General features: G+C 51.0%; 1 non-coding gene across 1 annotated transcript; it reads left to right on the plus strand.

Moving 5' to 3' along the window:
- Window positions 1-11,508: 11,508 nt before the first annotated feature.
- LOC120362413 (U6 spliceosomal RNA) lies at window positions 11,509-11,612 on the plus strand. Its single transcript, XR_005578323.1, has one exon. It is a non-coding gene; the product is annotated as a U6 spliceosomal RNA (small nuclear RNA).
- The last annotated feature ends 5,733 nt before the right edge of the window (window positions 11,613-17,345 follow it).

The following is a 17,345-nucleotide window of genomic DNA, read 5'->3' on the forward strand; positions in this document are numbered from 1 at the left end:
AAAAGGAAAAGGATCTGAGTGATGGTCTTAGACGTAAGATGCAATGGCGAGCAAATAAAATTACAAATATATGTACGTAAAAGTAACGTCAGCTAAAATACTGGACAGAACAGCATGTCAATCTGAAGGGACAGAAATGTTCTAAGACCCTCCTGTTGTTGGAAAGAGGGTATAAGATAGCATTTAATTTGACTTTGGTAAGTTAAATGTGCATTCTGTACTTTAATGTTAATTACTAAAAGAGTGTAACCAGTCTATACATCTCCAATCGAATAACAACAACAAAAAAAATGCTGTAATTTAAAATGTAGTCCCAGCTGCTTGGGAGACTGAGGCAGGAGGATCTGAGTTTGGATCCTCAGACCAGGAGTTTGAGGCAACAGTGAGCTATGATTGTGCCACCATACTCCAGACTGGACAACAGTGAGATCCCGCAAAATAAATAAATGAGCACAAACTTCTGTCAATTAAAACATAAGAAATCAGGCTGGGCCTTAGCGCAGTGGCTCACACCTGTAATCCCAGCATTTTGGGAGGCCAAGGTGGGTGGATCACTTAAGCCCAGGAGTTTGAAACCAGCCTGGGCAACATAGGGAGACCCCATCTCTACAAAAAAATAAGCCAGGCATGGTGGAGCATGCCTGTAGTTCCAGCCACTCGGGAGGCTGAGCGGGGAGGAACACCTAAGCCTGGGAGGTCGAGACTGCAGTGAGCTAGAGTCACTCGCGCCACTACACTCCAGCCTGGGCAACAGAGTGAGACCCTCTCTCAAAAAAATCAGAAACAAAACTGGGCAAATTAATAGTGGAAACAAATCTAAGTATTTTCCTAATCACAGTAAACTGTATGGAATTGTCAGTTAAAAGGTAAAGGTTAGGGCCAGGCCTGCAATCCCAGCACTTTGGGAGGCCGAAACGGCCAGATCACTTGAGGTCAGGAGTTTGGGACCAGCCTGGCCGACATGGAGAAACCCTGTCTCTACTAAAAATAAAAAATTAGCTAGTCGTGGTGGTACACGCCTATAATCCCAGCTACTTGGGAGGCTGAGGCAGGAGAATGGCATAAACCTGGAGGCAGAAGTTGCAGTAAGCTGAGATCGCGCCACTGCACTCCAACCTGGGCAGCAGAGTGAGCCTCCATCTCAAAAAAAAAAAGGTAAAGGTTAGGAGGAATCTGTGACCCAGAGTCATACACGTGGAGACAGGAGGGAGGCGGTCAGCCAAGAGGAGGGAAGTCGAGCTCAGGTCCTGGGAGGTGAGAGGTGGCCGTGTGCTGTGCAAAGCCCAGAATAATGTTTTAAATAGGCAACTCAAAAATAATGGGCCGGGGGAGGTGGCTCACGCCTGTAACCCCGACACTGGGAGGCCGAGGTGGGCAGATCACTTGAAGTCGGGAGTTCCAGACCAGCCTGGTCAAGATGGCGAAACTCCATCTCTATTCATCATACAAAAATTAGCTGCATTACCGACTTCGTTAAAATGCATTAATGCCAGCTACTTGGGTGGCTGAGGCGCGAGAATCAGTTGAACCAGGAGGCGGAGGTTGCAGTGAGCCGAAATCACGCCACTGGACTCCAGCCTCGGTGTCACTCAGTGAGATTCCACCTCAAAAAAATTAAAAAATGATGTATTGGAAATGGAAACGTGATGGGCAAAATTAGCAAGAAGGCGGAAAGCGGGGAAATCTTTCTGAAAGAACAAAAAGGCAAAGAAGGTGGGCGGTGGGCTAAAGGTTAAGACCAACGGGAATTCCAGGGGGCGAAAGACAAAATCGGCAAGCGCGGGAGTGAAATTGTTAGAGAAATGACTTGCCCCCAGAACCAAGAAACACGCGTCTCCAGAGTGAAAGCGCCTGCCAGAGTCCTGCGCAAAGGTGCTAACGAGACAGGCCACGTCGCTCTCATGGCAGGTGCGCGTCACACCCCCGCCGTCTCCACCGGGAGTGCGCAGCCCGTGCCTGCGTACAGGACAGGGCAGGGGTGACGGCTGCAACTGCAGTGTGGTCCACTCGTGGCTGTGTGACCTTGGGCCGGGTACCTTAACCGTTTTGTACCTGTTTCCTCATCTGAAAAACGGACATAGCAGTACCTATGTCATAGACAACTGACCAAACGCAGTGCCAGACACGCAGCAAACACCTCACTGCAGCTGCTCCCAATACTCTGGGACCCACAGCTCAAAGCTGCCGACGCTCCTGGCAACCTACAGCGGGCAGGCAAAGGCCCTGGTCTACACAGCATTCCCACCCTCCCCCTCCAGGGACACAGAGGGCAGGCAGACCAGCACTGGTCTACACAGCAGTCCCCCTGGGGACACGGAGGGGAAGTGCTCCTGGGCTGGTCTACACAGCATTCCCACCTCCCCCTCCAGGGACACAGAGGGCAGGCAGACCAGCACTGGTCTACACAGCAGTCCCCCTGGGGACACGGAGGGGAGGTGGTCCTGGGCTGGTCTACACAGCATTCCCACCTCCCAGCCAGGACATGAGGGGCAGAAGGGGCGGGGTGGCTGGCACCATTTGCACCTGCTGCCTTAGGCCGTCTGGCTCCTCCTGTGGCTTCGCTGCCTCCTGGCCGGTTTTCTTCTCTCGCTCTGGACACCCCGGCATCAGCTGGCTTCTCCTTCCACTTGCCTCTGCCTCCAGCTGGCTTCCCGCCACCCGCGCTTTCTCTTCTCGGGGTTTTTCACCATCCCCCCACCCCCAGCTGCCCCCCGCCCCCGGCTGAGGTGCGCACCCAGCTCACTCCCGCACTGCACTGTCTTCCTCCAGGTCCTGCGCTTTTCATGTCCGTTTCTTTGGTTTTCGAGTCCCTTCCTCCCCAGCTTTGTCTTCCTCCTTTTCTTCTCTGGAAACCAAGGCCTCCCGTCCCACCTTGGCGCCAATACCTGATTTGTCACCTCCTTTCCTGGTTTTTCCCACCCACACTTCTCTACGCATCTTCCCTCTGTGCTTAGCTCCTTCCCTGTGACTCTCCCTCCTCCTCAACGTGGGCCAGGCTCGTCCTCTTGCTGGGGTGAGCGCCACGCCCCGCTGTGCACCTGCTCCTGGCCACGCTCGGCACCTCTCCCGTGGGGGCCGCTGTGTCCATCCCCCGCCCCCGCCCCTCTCCCGTGGGGGCCGCTGTGTCCATCCCCCGCCCCCGCCCCTCTCCCGTGGGGGCCGCTGTGTCCATCCCCCGCCCCCGCCCCTCTCCCGTGGGGGCCGCTGTGTCCATCCCCCGCCCCCCGCCCCTCTCCCGTGGGGGCCGCTGTGTCCATCCCCCGCCCCCGCCCCTCTCCCACAGGGGCCGCTGTGTCCATCCGCGCTGCCCGCCCAAGTGTGCTCCTCCCTGGCCCCCACCGTGGCCCCCGTCTTCTGCTCCCCACAGCTGAGGGCCTCAGGGCCGCCCCTCCCGTCCCCACCGCCCGCTCCTCACACCGCCTGGGTGCATCTCCCCACACTTGTCCTCAAGCCCTCTCTCCCCGCTCTCGTCGGATTTCCTTTCTTTTTTCTTGGTTTGTGCTTCCTTTCCACACAGCCCTTGCCCGGGCCAGCGTCTCTGAGCTCACGGACCAGGTCCAGCCCCCTTCCGGCTGGGCACCGCCTGCAGGGCCGCACCCTTCTCTCTCTCCTCCTGGGTTCCAGGGCCCTGGGCACATGGACTGAGGGCCATCTTCATCCCATCTGCAGGACCTTCATGCGGCCTGGGAACCTTGCCCAGAACAGAGAGCACACACCATGAGAGGGGCCACATGGTCACGAGCCCCCTGCACAGAAAGCCAGAGGACGAGGGAAGATTCATCTCCCGACCCGAGCAACGCCGGCTCTCCGTGGACCTAACAGATGTTTTAACTGAGCTTTGGAAGACGGCTTCTTGATCTCGGCCCTTGTGGCCTCTGTCAGGAGCAGAAACCAAGGGCAGTGAACAAAGGGGCCAGGGGTCAGCTTGGGGCTGCTCCCAAGTCCAGAGCAGGTGCACGCCACACCGGGCCATGCCACCGGCATCCACCCTGACCCAGATCTGGGCAGTGCTAACTTATTTTTATTGAGACAGAGTCTTGCTCTGTCACCCAGGCTGGAGTGCACTGGCATGATCTCAGCTCATGGCAATCTCCATCTCCCTGGTTCAAGTGCTTCTCCTGCCTCAGCCTCCTGAGTAGCTGGAATTACAGGCACCCACCACCACACACCCAGCTAATTTTGTATTTTTAGTAAAGATGGGGTTTCACCATGTTGGCCAGGCTGGTCTCAAACTCCCAACTTCAAGTGATCTGCCCGCCTCAGCCTCCCAAAGTGCTGGGATTACAGGCGTGAGCCACCATACCCGCCTGCTATTTCACAATAAAATCTTAGAAGAAAATCGGACACTAAGTTCACTTACTGTTTTCTTTTTTTTTTTTTTTGAGACGGAGTTTCGCTCTTGTTACCCAGGCTGGAGTGCAATGGCGCGAACTCGGCTCACCGCAACCTCCGCCTCCCGGGTTCAGGCAATTCTCCTGCCTCAGCCTCCTGAGTAGCTGGGATTACAGGCACACGTCACCATGCCCAGCTAATTTTTTGTATTTTTAGTAGAGACGGGGTTTCACCATGATGACCATGATGGTCTCGATCTCTTGACCTCGTGATCCACCCGCCTTGGCCTCCCAAAGTGCTGGGATGACAGGCTTGAGCCACCGCGCCCGGCTACTTACTGTTTTCTAATATCTGCAGGAATAAGCATTTGCCAGGCGTGAGTGCCTGTGAGTTACTCATCAGAATTGCGTTCGTATGTTGGTTTACTATTGAAGATGCCTACCTGGCCTTTTCTCTTGGGTGGCTTTTCACGGTTATCAATCTTCACTGGCTTGGTGATCTGTGCAAATCTAGAATACAAATTTGTACATAAATATACAACTCTGCAGCTCATTTAGAGTTGCCATTTTAACAACAGAAAGAGAGGGCCGGATGGTGGCTCACACCTGTAATCCCAGCACTTTGGGAGGCCAAGACAGGTAGATCACATGGTCAGGAGTTCAAGACCAGCCTGGCCAACATGGTGAAACCCTGTCTCTACTAAAATACAAAAATTAGCTGGGCACTGTGGTGCATGCCTGTAATCCCAGCTACTCAGGAAGCTGAGGCAGGAGAATCGCTTAAACCTGGGGGGGGGGGGGGGGCGGAGGTTGCAGTGAGCCAAGATCAGGCCATTGTACTCCAGCCTGGGCAACAGAGCAAGACTCTGTCTAAAAAAAAAAAAAAAAAAAAAACAGAGTCAAGAGTCAAGACCACCTCTCAGAAGCCTCCCATGTTTTTAATGGCGCTTCTCTTGTTTTTACGAAGTATGCCTAGCAAAGCTGCTGGTAACCTACATGCTGAGGCATCAAGGAGCCTCTGACTCTGCGCACAGCACCAGCTGGTGGTACAAGTGCCCGCCCAAGGCCAGAAGCTGCAAACACGTCAGCCCCTCGCAGCCCTGGGAAAAGTGGACAGGCAGCAAAAGGCAGCTCCTGGGCCCCTCCGAGCCCATCTCTCTCCAACACCACAGCAGTTCAGAAAGGGAACTTTTCCAATTTCATCTGAGAAAATGGTCCTTCAAAAGTCACTTTTGAAGAAGTCATGTGAGAAAATATATTCAGAAACAAAACCCACACTGAACAGAGAGGAACAGACACTTGGCGTAAGTGGGAATGGCATGGGCCCCACTTCAGGCTGCACGCCGGGTCGGGGGTGCTGTCCCAGGGAGCCCCAAGGAGGTTATAGAGCGCCAGGACCCCAGCGTGAACCTGCCCGCTCACTGGCCGGCTGCCCACGCTCGCTGGCACCTCACCACGGCTGCTCTCACTGCCCCACTTGAACATCGGAGCACACACCCACGTTAACAGACAGGAGACAGTGAAACGTGTGTCTTGCAAACAACAATTTCTGAAAATGTGAGATTTCTGAAAATTACCCGCCCAGAGATGCCAGAGGAAGAGGGAAGGTTCACCTCCCCACCCCAGCAACAACCGCTCTCCATGGGCCTAAGAAACGCTTTAAGTGGGCTTTGGAAATGGCTTGCTAATCTCAGCCCTAATGACCTCCGTCAGGAGCAGAAACCAAGGGCAGTAAACAAAGGGTCAGGGGTCTGCTTGGGGCTGATTTCTGAAAATCATGTTAGAGCCCTACTGAGGCAGAGGCCCGGGCCAGCAGAGAGAGGTAAGGAAGCCCGGCCGCAGCACAGGTGGCAAGCAGGATTAACGCGTGGATTCCATGTGGAATCCAGGCAGGGGAGCCCTCAAAGATGACGCCGAGCTCTGTGCCTGAGAAGACAGAAGGCGCAGCTCCACCGAACCGAGAGGACCAGGGAGGGAAGGGCGGCAGACAGCCATGCTCCTCTCGGGGTGTGCTGACTGCAGAGGCCTGGAGGCGCAGGGGAGGCCTGCTCTGCCCCAGCCCAGCTTGGCCCTCCTGCCTGAGGAAGGAAGAAAGGAGGGCCACCAGAGGGACCGGCGAGAACCACCCCAGAGCAGCGGCAGGAGCTCAGGTGGCTCCGGCAGACCCTGAGACCCACCCCCGCTGGCCAGAGCAGCTGCCACCACCCCCTCCCCCCGGCTCCGGGACTCCCCCAGCCCCACGCCCACCCAGGAGACAAAGGCAAGGCTCCCACTCCCTTACTCAGCGAGAACCCCTGTGCCCCTGCCCACCACGCGGCACCATTCCCCAGCTACAAGGACACAGATGGTCATACAGACCCCACAGTGATCCCTGCCGCTCCCTGACACCCCTCCCCAGTAATCCCTCTGGTCGGGGGCGTAGAGGGAAAGGCGCAGACGCTGTCCCATCAACAAGCCAGGCTCCGTGGCGTCCGGAAGTGCAGGGCCAGCACCTAAGGTGATTAACTGGTACGACCGACCGGGCAAGGACACCAAGCAGCAGAGGAGGAGCCACTCAGCTGAGCGAGGTGAGCAGCAGGAGACGGGTGGATGGGCGCCGAGCGAGGAGCCACCCAGCACCGGGAGAGCTGCTGTGGCCACAGGCAGGGTCCATCACAGCCACCGCCACCGTCATCAGCACAGGCTGCAGTCTGGGTGGAAGAATCGGAAAGAAGGGACAGCTCAAGTTTTACATAATAAGAGACCCAGGGGCCATGTTAAAAGGTGACTCGTTCTCTACCTCATCCCAACTCAGTGACACAATTCTGGCTCCACCTGGGACAGCACAGGGGTTCTAAAAAGGAGACCCGTGGGAGACTCTCCAGACAGGTCCCAATTCCCGCACACACACACCACACTGCAGGCCCCAGCCAGTCCTTTCCGAGGAGCTGACCCTCACTGGGCAGAGCCCCACGCTGAGGCAGAGCCCGCAAGCCCAGTGGCAGCCAAGGTCACCCCCACGCCTGACCTGGCAGAGCCCCGTGGGGGGCAGGCCACAGGGCGTCCCTGGTGGCTGCCTTTCAAGGTCTGAACCAGCTCTGGGCACAGGAGACCAACAATGCCAGCGTGAGGCATCTGCAGGTCTCTGGAGGACACAGTGGCAGACTTTACGCAGACAGAGAGAAGCCAGCGGGCCTCTCCGGCTGCCACGCGTTGCTGGGAGGTGTCACTCACACCCCACGTGGAACAGGCTCTCTCGAGCCACACTTCCACACCTCTGGCTGGCACTTCACCAGAGAGTTTTTCACTGTTTTAAATTAAAATGCAGATAAGGCTTGCATTAATTTGAGTAGAAAAGTTTAGCACCGACTCAGGTCTTTCATAAAATAGACAAGAACACGTGACGTACCAGAAGACAGAGAAGAGATAAAGTAATCCACACTTAAAGCACAGTGATAAAGTCAGTCATCAGTAAAACGGCAACATCCAAATCATCAACGCTCTTTCTAAACTCAGGTCTTATAAAGCATTTAGTATTGCATTGCTTTTCAAACAACCCCTATCTAACAACCCGCTAGTGATGCGGTAGACTGTGGAGGGGTTGATTCTGCCCAAGTAGAAGGCCAGCAGGAAACACCTGCAGAAGTCACAGCCAGGGAGACGTTGGGGCAGGAGTGACGGTCCAGTGGGTGTGGACACATCTGCGTTCTGAGCGTGGCGGTGGCTTTGGCCAAAACTCACCCGATGGTCACTGTCAATGAGTGCAGTTTCTCATGCGTCAATAATGTGTCTGTAAAGGTCACGCCTCACAAAGTGCTCCCGTCCAACGCCAGCCTGAGAGAATGGGGAACCCTTCGGGCTCTTGGCTGAGGGTTTGCTTCACCTCCACAACTGCTCTGAAGCCAGTGCCAGGCCTCCTGAAGCTCAGGAGTGAGGAGGAAGTGCCAGCTTCCAATATGAGGCTGCTCCAAACTCCTGACAGGCCATGCAGGAGCCAAAAACCCAGAGGGGTTCGCTTCAGGGAGCACTTGACCACCCAGCTAATGGGATCGTGAGACACCCAGGAACTTGGTTCTCAGACCAGTCACTGCTCCTCAAGTTTACTTTCCCTTGCCAAGAGCCCAAAACGATTTTTTAAAAATTTATATTTATATATATATAAACAATGCAGCACCAGAGAATAAGAAAGGGGACTGTGCTGGGTGTGGCAGCGTGCCTGTCATCCCAGCTACTCAGGAGGCTGAAGTGGGAGGATCACTAGGCCCCCGAATTGGAAGGCAGCCTGGGCAGCACAGCCAGACCTCATCTCTGAAAAGGTAAAGAAAAGGAAGCAGTATATACTCTAGTCCATGTTCTGCTGCTGTAACAAATAGCATAGACTGGGCAATTTATAAAGAACACAAAGTTACCTGGCTCAGCAGAGCCTGCCAAGGCCAAGATCAGAAAGCTGCATCTGGAGGTGAGGGCTTCTTGCTGCGTCACACCGGAGCAGAAGATGAACCAGCGGCAAGGCAGAGGGAGGGCACGGAGCAAACGCACGGTTTCCATCCAGAACCCACTCCTGGGGTAAGAAACCTACTGCCGAGAGAACGACGTCATCCATTCACAAGGGCGGAGACAAATCACCTCCCAAAGGACTCACTTCTTTTTATTTTTAGAGATGAAGATGGAGTCTTGCCCTGTCACCCAAGCTGGAGTACAATAGCATGATCCTGGCTCTGCAACATCCACCTCCCAGGTTCAAAGGTTCTCCTGCCTCAGCCTCCCAAGTTGCTGGGCATATGCCACCACACCCAGCTAATTTTTGTATTTCTTAGTAGAGACGGAGTTTTGCTATATGTTGACCAGGCTGGTCTCCTGACCTCAAGTGATCTGCCCACCTCCCACCTCGCCTAGGCCTCCCAAAGTGCTAGAATTACAGGCTGGGCCACCCGCCCGGCCAGGCCTCACCTCTTAAAGTAGTTACTATTTAGTATTAAGCAATCGAATCGCAACATGAGTTTTAGGAGGAGCACTGAAACCTCAGCAGGCAGCCGGCAGCGGGAACAGCTGAAACACTCCAGGAAGTTTTCAAAGCACATGAGAGGGAGGGCAGAGCCGCCCTCAGTCCAAGGTGGGCTGTGTGGGGCCAGGCCTCAAAGCTCGGGCACCGGGGTGAGGATGGGTACCTGGAGCTCAGTAGGCTCCTCCATGAGGTGGGTGCAGCAGCCAGGGGTCTCCCCATGCTGAGGAGGGTGGGTGCTGTGGAGGGTGCCCAGGAGACATGAGGCCTGTCCAGGGCCTCTGGGTCCCACGGCAGCCTTGCAAGCCAGAGGAAACCTCCACCCAAGGCCTCCTGTGCTAAGAGCAGAGTTCCTGGAGTTGGAAAGTCCTGTCCCCTGAGCCCTACCACCCTGGAGCGGCCCAGTCAGGACAAAGCCCACAGGAAAGCCCAGGCCCACCCCATCCAGAGACACTCCCACCAGCTCCTGCTTCAAAGTCCCTCAGTCACTGTCGCAAATAGAGAGCAGCACACGTAAGGAAATCACAAGAAGAGGCCCACACAGAGGACAGCACAAGGGGTGGTAAGGGCATGAGACCACACTGGGCACAAGAGAACTTACAGAAACCGAGTCGTGGCTTTGAGAGGGCTCAGGACTCCACGAGACTCTGTGGCCCTTCTGTCCCACACTCCCAGACAGACCTCCCCCACAAGCCCAGCTGTGTGTCCTGCTAATCCTGGAATGGAAAGGGGTGCCCTGCAGGGGTGTGGCAGGAGGGTCCTAAGAAGGCCAGCACATTTCACCCAGTGTCACTGCTGTGCTCGATGGTAGATGGGGGGCCTCCAGGTGGGCCGGATCTAACCCCATGTGCCACTGAAAAGCAGTTTCCTTCAGGTGGTGACAGAAGGAGCATCAGAAACTGGATCCAGGTGCCTCTGCTGGCTGTGAGGATGAAGGGCCACGTGGAAGGGCACAGAGAACCACCCCAGCTGACAGCCAGCAAGAAAATGGCCCTCGGTCCCATGGCTGCAGGGACTGGCCCAACCCCAGAAGCCGGGTGCCTCGAGACAGGAGCCCAGCTGGCCAGCGCACCCCGACTCAGCCCCTGAGCCCATAAGCTCAGGGCATCTGACCTGCAGAACTGTGAGCTATGACCAGGCGTTGTCTATGCCTGCACACAACACTCGCAGCTGGGTTAGAGCACAGAACCTCAGTCGCCAGGGCAGCAGCCAAGATTGCCCGAGGAGCCTCTCCTCAGGGTGCGGGTTCTCAGCTCCTCACCACAAAACTACCCGCCAGAGGTCAACAGGTGGGCCCAGGAGCCTCTTCTGTTTAATGTTTCATTAGAGAAAATCTCAGAAGCTCTGAGGTACGGCACCTGCTCCCAGAGCTCCCCCCGTCCCCCCAGCTGCTGGAAAGGCCACTGCAACCTTACACCACCACCAGGCACAGCTGCTCAGACAAGCCGCCTGACCCAAAGACTATCTTTACCTTCTGTGTCTTTCATCCATCCCAGAGTGCCAGCTCCCCAAACCTTTATCAGGGCCAATGCATTTTCTTTCAAAACAACAGGTAATATTTCTCTTTCCAAGAAACCCCTAGCATGCTCTTTGTTTTGAGAACCAAAGACTACCCTGGTCTGTGTATATGCCTGAACTGCAATTCTGTTTTCCCAAGTAAAACATTTTCTTTAGAGATTCACCTGTATTTTTGTTGTTGTTGTTGAGACGGAGTCTTGCTCTGTCACCCAGGTCGGAGTGCAGTGGCGCAACCTCAGCTCACCGAAACCGCCGCCGCCTGGGCTCAAGTAATTCTCCTGCCTCAGCCTCCTGAGTAGCTGGATCACGCTCAGCTAATTTTTGTATTTTTAGTAGAGACGGGGTTTCACCATGTTGGCAAGGCTGCTCTCGAACCCCTGACCTCAGGTGATCTGCCTGCCTTAGCCTCCTAAAGTGTCGGGGTTACAGGTGTGGGCCACGGCACCAGGCCTCATCTGTGTATTTTCATTTGACTTTGACAAGTATTAATAAACTCCGACGAGCCCATTACACCAATTCAAAACTTACCAGCTGACATCCCATCTCTTTCCACTGAGTGCCCACCCTCTCCTCTCCCCACTGGGTTCTTCCCAGCAACTCCGACAGAGCATCGCTTCACCTGCAGGCATTTCCAATTATCCCCAAAGATGAGAAGTCTTCCTTAAAGACCACAGCACAGCTGACTTCAGCAGCACATACACCAAAACCAGAACAATACAGAGAAGATGGGCATGGCCCCTGTGCGAGGATGACAGCAAATTCGTTAAGTGTTCCATTAAAAAAAAATTGAAGAACACAACTACTATACACTATCGCGCTTTATTTTATTTCATTTCATATTTTTTTTTTCTTTGAATCTCTCAATTGGGGTACAAGTCAACAAACTATAAAAGTGTACCTCAAGTCATAGATTTCTGATTTCATTTAAACTGGTGCATTCGATTCTCTATTATCCTCACTAAGACAGAGAAATGGCATAAATAATACTTATATTATCACATTATGGTATGTCATATTATGATATGTCAAAATACATATTATATCATATTGAGGCAGACCAGGTCTCACTAATGCAGGCCTCCAAAACAAGTGCTTTAGTACTAAGTGATTAAGTTTTTTTTTTTTTTTTTTCTGTTCTCAAAGTTTGAAATTGAGAATACTGATGCACCAACTCCTGCTTCAGTGCTTAAGTCGTGAGCTTTCTTTTTTTTTTTTTTTAGAATAAAGAAAAGGAAGAAAGAGAAAGAGGAAGAGGGAGAGAGGATGGGGGTATTGCTTTATTGCCCAGGCTAGAATGCAGTCTAAATATGGGTATGCCTATAATTATCCTTAATAATGGAGACATGAAAGAAAATGAGGGAAGAGAATAACAAACAAGGAGCCAACCAAGATTTCATTTAAACTTCTAAATTGATATGATGTGGTACTGATAAGAGTGTATATTTTGTATATTTAAAGTGGAGAGTTCTATAAATGTTAATTACATTTACTTGTTCCAGATCTGAGTTCAAGACCTGAATATCGTTGCTAATTTTCTGTCTCATTGATCTGTCTAATATTAATGTTGAAGTCTCCCACTATTATTATGTGGGAGTCTAAGTCTCTTTATAAGTCCTGTATGTCTAGGTATTCCTGTATTGGGTGCGTATATATTTAGGATCTTTAGCTCTTCTTGTTGTTGCATTGATCCTTTTATCATTATATAATGTCCTTCTTTGCTTCTTTTGATCTTTGTTGCTTAATTGTAACTTCTGCTTTTTATTTATTTATTTTAGCTCTCTGTTTGGTTGGTAAATCTTTCTCCATCCCTTGTTTAGAGTCTTTGTGTATCCTTGAATGTGAGATGGATCTGGATGCAGCATACTGATGGGTTTTAGTTTTTTATTCAAATTGCCTGTTTTTGGATTGGGGGATTTAGTCAATTTAAATTTAGAATTAATAATAATATATGTGAGTTTAATACTGCCATTAGCTGGCTATTTTGTCCATTAGTTGATGTAAATTCTTCATTATATTGATGCTCTTTTTGATAATTTTTTTAGAAAGGCTGATACTGTTTGTTCCTTTCTATGTGTAGTGGTTCTTTCAGAAGCTCTTGCAAAGCAGGCCTGGTGGTGATGAAATCTCTGAGTGCTTGCTTATTCACAAAAAACTTTATTTTTCCTTCACATGTGAAGCTTAGCTTGGCTGGATGTGAAATTCTGGGTTGAAAGTTCTTTTCTTTAAGGATGTTGAATATTGGCCCCCACTCTCTTCTGGCTTGTAGGGTTTCTGCTGAGAGATCTGCTGTAAGTCTGATAGGCTTCCCTTTGTGGGTAACCTGACCTTTCTCTCTGGCTGCCCTTAGTATTTTCTCCTTCATTTCAACCCTGGTGAATCTGACGATTATGTGCCTTGGAGTTGCTCTTCTTAAGGAATATTTCTGTGGTGTTCTCTGTATTACCTGGAGTTGAATATTATCCTGCCTTACTAGGCTGGGAAAATTTTCCTGAATAATGTCCTGAAGCGTATTTTCCAGCTTGGATTCATTCTCTTCCTCACTTTCAGGTACACCTATCACGCGTAGATTAGGTCTTTTCACATAGTCCCATATTTCTTGGAGACTTTGCTCGTTCCTTTTTATCCTTTTTTCTCTAATCTTGTCTTCTTGTTTTATTTCATTGAGTTGATCTTCGACCTCTGATATCCTTTCTTCTGCTTGATCAATTCGGCTGTTAAAACTTGTGCATACTTCACGTAGTTCTCGTATTGTGTTTTTCAGCTCCATCAATTCACTTATTTTCCTCTCTAAATTTTGTATTCTTGTTGACATTTCGTCAAACCTTTTTTCAAAGTTCTTAGTTTCTTTAGATTGTGTTATAACAAGTTCTTTTAATTCACAAAAGTTTCTTATTATCCACGTTTTGAAGCCTGCTTCTGTAATTGGAACCCACTCGTTCTCCATCAAGCCTTGTTTCATTGCTGATGAGGAACTGGGATCCCCTGCTGAGGGAGAGGCGTTCTGATCTTGGGTATTCTCAGCCTTTTTTGACCGTTTTCTTCCCTTCGTTGTAGATTTATCCATCTGTGGTCTTTATAATTACCGTCTTTGTAATTGGGTTTCTGAGTGGACGTCCAACTTACTGATTCTCAGCGCCGAAATCTGAGCAACCCACTGCACCGACTAAATCAGCGGCGTTAAGATTGATGGTGCTTTTCCGACTCTGCACCGAGAACCGACGCTCCGAGGCGCCGGCAAAACCGTCTCGCCGGTCACAAGAGTCGCGCTGGCGACCCGTGGGAATCTCCTGGTGCGTCAGCAACAAGAATTCATGTGAAGGTGTGGCGTCCTCTCCTTCTTTGCGCTTTCAATGGGAGCTACAATCCCGAGCTGCTAGTGATCAGCCATCTTGGATCTCTCTCCCTCGTGATTAAGTTAAATATGAAAAGCCAGTGCCTCATTTCATATTTTAAGACTGAGTCTTGTTCTGTTGCCCAGACTGGAGTGCAGTGGCACGATCTTGACTCACTGCAACCTCCATCTCCCGGGTTCAAGCGATTCTCTGGCCTCAGCCTCTTGAGTAACTGGGATTACAAGTGCCCACCACCGTGCCCAGCTAATTTTTATATTTTTTGGAGAGATGGGGTTTCACCATGTTGTCCAGGATGGTCTCAAACTCCTGACCTCAACTGATCTGCCCGACAAGGCCTCCCAAAGTGCTGGGATTACAGGCATGAGCCACTATCACACTTTAAAAAACCAAATTCCTTTGTGAGGCTGAGGTGGGTGGATCACAAGGTCAGGAGTTCAAGACCACCCTGACCAAAATGGTAAAACCCCATCTCTACAAAAAATACAAAAATTAGCCGGGCATGGTGGCACAGACCTGCACTCCCAGCACTTTGGGAGGCCAACACAGGCAGATCATGAGGTCAAGAGATCAAGATCATCCTGGCCAACATGGTGACAGCCTGTCTTTACTAAAAATACAAAAATTAGCTGGATGTGGTGGCAGGCACCTGCAGTCCCAGCTACTCAGGAAGCTGAGGAAGGAGAATCACTTGAACCCAGGAGGCAGAAGTTGCAGTGAGCTAAGATCATGCCACTGCACCCAGCCTGGGTGTCAGAATGAGACTCTGTCTCAAAAAAATAATATTAATTAATTTTAAAAAGCTCGGTGTGGTGGCTCATGCCTGTAATTCCAGCACTATGGGAGGCCGAGGTGAGTGGATCATTTCACCTCAGGAGTTCAAGATCAGCCTGGCTAACATGGTGAAACCCTGTCTCTACTAAAAATAGAAAAATTAGCCAGACAGTAGTGGCACATGCTTGTAATCCCAGCTACTTGGGAGGCTGAGGCAGAGGCAGAGGCAGAGGCAGAGGCAGGAGAATCACTTGAGCCTGGAAGGCGGAGCTTGCAGTGAGCCAAGATCGTGCCACTGTACTCCAGTGTAAAGGACAGAGTGAGACCCAGTCTCAAAAAAAAAAAAAAAAAAAAAAAAGAGGGGGGCGGGCGCAGTGGCTCACGCCTGTCATCCCAGCACTTTGGGAGGCCGAGGCGGGTGGATCACGAGGTCGAGAGATCGAGACCATCCTGGTCAACATGGTGAAACCCCGTCTCTACTAAACATACAAAAATTAGCTGGGCATGGTGGTGCGTGCCTGTAATCCCAGCTACTCAGGAGGCTGGGGCAGGAGAATTGCCTGAACCCAGGAGGCGGAGGTTGCGGTGAGCCGAGATTGTGCCATTGCACTCCAGCCTGGGTAACAAGAGTGAAACTCCGTCTCAAAAAAGAAAAAATTCCATTTACAACAGCATCAAAAAATAAATACTGAGCAATAAATTTAACGAAAGAGATATAAAGCTTATACTCTGAAAACTGTAAAACGATGCCAAAGAAATTAAAGGCAGCCTGAATAAATGAACAGCCATCCCGTGCTCACTGACTGGCTGACTTCATGTGGTTAGGACAGCAATACTCCCCGAAAAGCTCAATACAATCCCTATCAGATTTCCTGAAAACTCAATCCAATCCCCATCACAATTCCAGCTGGTGTTTTTGCAGAAATTGACAACCTGACCCTAAAATTCACAGGGAAATACAAAGGACCCATATTGTTTGATCCAGGGTCAAAACAATCTTAACAAAAGAAGAACAAGTTAAAGGATTCATACTTCCTGATTTCGGAACTTGAGAGCTACAGTGACGAAGACAGGGGAGCACCGTCATAAGGACCACACGGAGACTGGAGGGTCCACTCGGGGTCCAGAAATAAACCCATACACCTGTGGACAACTGACTTCAACAGGGTGTCAGACCACTCAACAGGGAAAGAACAGGCTTTTCAACAAGGGGCGCTGACTAAATAGTGCCACAGGCACAGAATGAAGGTAGATCTCTTACTCATGCAACACGAAACATCAACTCAAAGTGGACCAAAGACCTAAACGTAAGAGCCAAAGCCATAAAACTCTCAGAAAAAACACAGAGGTATGAGTCTTTATGACCCTGAATTAGATCATGGTTTCTGGGGTGGGTTTGTTGAGGCCGGGTCTCACTCTGTCACACAGGCTGCAGCAAAGTGGCACGATCACAGTTCACTGCAGCCTTCAAGGCCTGGGCTCAAGCAATCCCCCTACTTCAGCTTACCACAGCTGGGACTACAGGTGCTCACCACAATGCCTGGCTGATTTTTAAATTTTTTGTAGAGTCAAGGTCTCACTTTGATGCCCAGCCTGCTCTCAACCTCCTGTCCTCAAGTGATCCTCCTGCCTCAGCCTCCCAAAGTGCTGGAATGATAGGCAGATAATGGTTTTAAAAAAACAAGCACAGGAAAGGCACAAACCACCGAAGATAAAACACATAAACTGAACTCAGGTAAAACAGATCAACCGACAACTTTTGTGTTTCAAACGACACCATCAAGAAAACAGAAAGACAACCCACATATAGAGAGAGGTCTAGTCTCCAGAATATACAAAAAAACTCTTACAACTCAACAACAAAAAACAAAGGACCCAATTAAAACCAGGTAAAGGGCCAGGCAGGGCGGCTCGCACCTGTAATCCCAGCACTTTGAGAAGCCAAAGTGGGAGGATGACTAGAGCCCAGGAGTCTGAGACCAGCCTGGGCAAGATGGTGAGACCCCATCTCTACAAAAAATTTAAAAAGACGCACACCTGTATTCCCAGCTACTCAGGACGCTGAAGTGGAAGGATGATTTGAGCCCGGGAGTTCGAGGTTGCAGTGAGCTATGATGGTGTCACTGCACTCCAGCCTGGGCAACAAAGTGAGACCCTGTCTCTTAAAAGAAAAAAAAGGTAAAGAATGTAAATAAACATTTCTCCAAAGATGAGACACAAATGGCCAATACACACATAAAAAGATGCTCAGTATCACTAATCACTAGGGATATTAAACCCACAGTGAGTTCCCACTTCACATCCAGCAGTGACGAAGACAGCGCGGCACTGTCGTAAGGACCACAGAGACTGGAGGGTCACTCAGAGTCCAGAAACACACCCACACACCTG

Source organism: Saimiri boliviensis, chromosome 15, assembly GCF_048565385.1.
Source record: "Saimiri boliviensis isolate mSaiBol1 chromosome 15, mSaiBol1.pri, whole genome shotgun sequence".
Lineage (NCBI taxonomy): Eukaryota > Metazoa > Chordata > Mammalia > Primates > Cebidae > Saimiri > Saimiri boliviensis.